Here is a 4029-nt window from a genome sequence, read left to right on the forward strand (position 1 = left end):
CAGGGCACCAACCAACTATGCAGCCTGTGGCGGCCGCAGCCTTTTATCCACTTCCTCCCTGTCTCCTGCGCGGACCTTCCACCGTGGAGGGTTAGTTGCCTCCGTGTTTTCCTAAATTTGATTAAGTTTGGTAAATCTAGGCTGTTAAAAATATAAATAAATGTGTTTGCTGGCTATGCTTCTTTGGAAGTTGACAGTTGTTTAACACTAGATAAGGGATGTAAATGTAGAATTATAGGTTAAAGGACCTAGTCCTGCTTCTGACCTAGAAGTGACTCTACAACACATTTAGTTTGAATTAAGACAGAGGAAACTGTCCTTTCAAGGACAGCCATAATCAAGTTTTAGGAAAGTGTTTTATCATATTAAAGGGGACCATTTTCCTAAGAAAAAACAATATATTTATTTGACTAACCATTTTCCACTTGACCCATTATTATTTGGAAACAACAACACAATATTTACTTGGCGGTAGTAATTGTATCTTTACCTAGATTAATTGTTGTGTCCAAAATGCATAATAAAATAGGAAGAATATAATTATAATTTTAGCTGAAGATTGCCTACGTAATTTTGGTATATATATGACTATTCCATATGTTAACTGGTGATTTTGAGAAACTGATCCATTTTTGAAAATAAATAAATAACAGCAGCTTCTACCTCAAGGCCTGTTCTAAGGAAGGGGGCGTGACCCTGGTCCTGGAAAAAACCCACAGAGCACTCCCAGGCACATACCCACCCTGCTGAGTTGTTTGTCTGTAAATAACGGGAGAGATCTGTATCACCAGGTGTCCCTGACTATTTAAGGTAGGTGAGGATTCATAGCAACCCCCTACCAACCTCCAATCAGCATGAGACAGGGAAAATACCTGGGATGTCAGATGACCCCCCCTGTAGTTTATGGTAGTTGATAACATGTTGGGAAACCATGTAGTTCAGCAAGTACACCCCTCGGCCTAAACCAATCAATTCAAAGGAATCCCCTTCTTGTACTAACCAATCACCCCTACCCAACTTGTTCCCGCAAGTAAATGTGCTAATCAATGTTAAGAGTTTTTGTTAGATTTTCCCACGGTGTGTGATGATTTGCTGTGTGACGTTGTGACACATAGAGTATCCCCCCAAATCCTACGAAATCTCACTGAACAAAGGGCCAGGACTCACTCCCTTGGACCCCTGCATTGGAAACGGTTGTGAGTCCAGGCTCGAGCTTGCAATAAAGACTCTTGTGTGATTACATTGGATTCAGCTCCTGAAGGTCTATTGGGGTCCCAGGAATCTGACATTACAATTTAAAATTAAAAACAGCCGGACTCCCTGCCAAGCCTATAATCCCAGTGACTGGGGAAAAGGAGGCAGGTGGATTACAAATTTGAGGTTATCCTCAGCAATTTGGCAAGACCCTGAGCTACTTAGTGAGACCCTGTCTCAAAATAAAAAAAATTAAAGTGTTTCCGGTGGCAAAGCACTCATGGGTTCAATCTCCAGTACCAAAAAAAAAAAAAAAAAAAAAAAGGAAAAAAAAAGGAAGAAAGAAAAATTAATTAAAAACTAAATATATCCTAGTGAGTAGGATATATATATTCTCTAAAGAGAATGTTTAAGTAAGGTTTGTATGCAGTAAGAGCTTAATAGCTTTCTGTTATTTGCATTTGTTTTTTTAAATTCAGTTCTTGACACTAATTGAATTTGGGCCTTGGGTAAGATGCTCTACTTTTGTAGAGGAGACTTTTGTGGGCAATGAATGATCACAGAAAATTGAAATTCACAAATAGCTCATATCCACTTCTTACTTAGATGGGGATGCAGATTAAGGGATAGTAACAGTCCCACCAATTCTGATATCTACTGTTAGGTCAGTGGCAGTGACTTAGAACAAAGCAGCCCCCATGGAAAAGAAACATCAATCAGGCACTGAAAGAAATGCCTGTCAATCAGCAGGATCTCCTGACTAATGCCTGTCAATCAGCAGAACTCCTTGTCAGTCCTGGCGCTCAGCCAGCTCCCCTGACCAACTCAACGGGACAAGGGACTCTAAAAACACCTTATCCTGTCCCAAGCCCTTCCTTTCCTGCTGTAGCCCATAAAAGTCCAGTCCGGTCAAGCTTCCATGCAATTTCTCCTCAGACCCTTCCCCTGTCCACTCTGTTGGTCTGATCGAGTTCTGCCCAGGAGTGAGTCTCAATAAAGCCTCCTTCGGCAGCCTTTTTCTATCTGTCTCCTTTGGTTGCTGCCCGCCTTGCCTGATCTTAACATCTACAATTTAATTTTTTAATATCTTTGTCAACTTTTTCATATACTCTTCAAATCAAATTTTAAAAGTACAAAGTCATATTGAGAGAATAGTTTCCAAAGTTTTTTTCCACATATTTTATCTCATTTGATTTTCAAAAGCCTCCTAGAAAGTAGAGGAACTTATTTATATCCCTGCTTTATAAAGGAATAAATCAGTGAAATGACTTTTAAAAAATTTCACAGTAAGTAAAAGCAAAAGTGGGGTTAGATGCATGGTTAGCGATGGTCAAATATTTTTGACTCATACCTACAGAAAGAAATTACATTTTACGTGGTGATCAAGTACATTTATGCATGTTTGCTTTCATTTACATTGATTTTCATACATACTGAGGTTTAGGCTTTTCTATTTCCTATTTCATTCTATTGAAAAAATTGGCCATGCATGGTGGCCCATGCCTGTAATCCTAGTGGCTCAGGAGGCTGAGGCAGGGGGATCCTGAGTTCAAAGCCAGCCTCAGCAATTTAGTGAGACCCTGAGCAACTCAGTGAGACTATCTCTCTAAATAAAATACAAAAAGCTCTGGGGATGTGACTCAGTAGTTGATTTCCCTGAGTTCAATTCCTGGTACCAAAAAAATAAATAAGTAAAATAAAATTGTATTAGCTGGACATGGTGGTACATGCCTGTAATCCCAGCTACTCTGAAGGCTGAGGCAGGAGGACTGCAAGTTCTTGAAATAAAATAAAAGAGCTGGGGGTGTAGTTCAGTGGTAGAGCACTTGCCTAGCAAATGTAAGGCCCTGGATTCAATCCCCAACACTGCCAATAAACAATTTAAAAACTGTATTAAAAAGCACCAGGGAAGTTTTAACTCACTAGGTTTACCAAGGTTTCCTTGGTTCTGGGAAAGAACCCAGCATATGAAAGAAGTCATATTTGAATCTATATGTGTATGTGACTTACACTCTGAACAGTTTTCTAGTTTGTAGAGTTGAAAGATTACTGAGTTACCTGCAGGATTCCCATGAAGCTCAAATTGTTAAGGGACAGACAAATTAGGATGGTGGAAACACAAGGTTAAGAGAATAATTCTATAAAATGGGTCCACTATGCTAACCCCAATATGCTTTCTTTGCTAAAAAGCAATTTACCTGCCACCTTGCCTGGCCTAAGTGGACAGGATATGCCACATTGCTCAGCAAATTACCAGTTATCCACATGGAAATAAAGGCAGGAAATAACCTTGATAAAGTAACAGTGGTCCACTTCACCTTTTGAATATAATTCTGAGGCTTATTTTTATTGTCCTCTCCTTTTCTCCCTCTCCCCCTCCCTAATCTAGGGGTAAGGAACAAGATTACCCTGAGTTATCTGTGCTCCACAGGAAGGAGATATCTGCCAGAGGATCTAGGAAGTGAATATCTCCCAAATTAACAAGTGAATCCTAGCACATCATCAGGGTGCTCAGGGACCCCACTGTCAGGGCAAGCCTGGAATGTAGCCTTTGAAGAGCTCCTTTAAAATCTCCCTGTTCCTCCTGATGTCAATCAGTGAGACCCCTGGCCAGTCCTGGCGTTCAGCAACTCCCCTGACCAACTCCAACTGGACAAGGGACTCTAAAAACACATTTTCCTGTCTCAAGCCCTTCACAGGCTCAAGGACAGGAGCCCCCTCTGTTTCTCCTTTGCTAGCAAAGCAATAAAACAACTTTTTCCTTTTTCTCAAAACTTTATCCTTATTAAATTGGCATTAATTGGCATTGGGGACAAAGACCCGAGCTTTCAGCAA

Source organism: Ictidomys tridecemlineatus, chromosome 9 (genome assembly GCF_052094955.1).
Source record: "Ictidomys tridecemlineatus isolate mIctTri1 chromosome 9, mIctTri1.hap1, whole genome shotgun sequence".
Lineage (NCBI taxonomy): Eukaryota > Metazoa > Chordata > Mammalia > Rodentia > Sciuridae > Ictidomys > Ictidomys tridecemlineatus.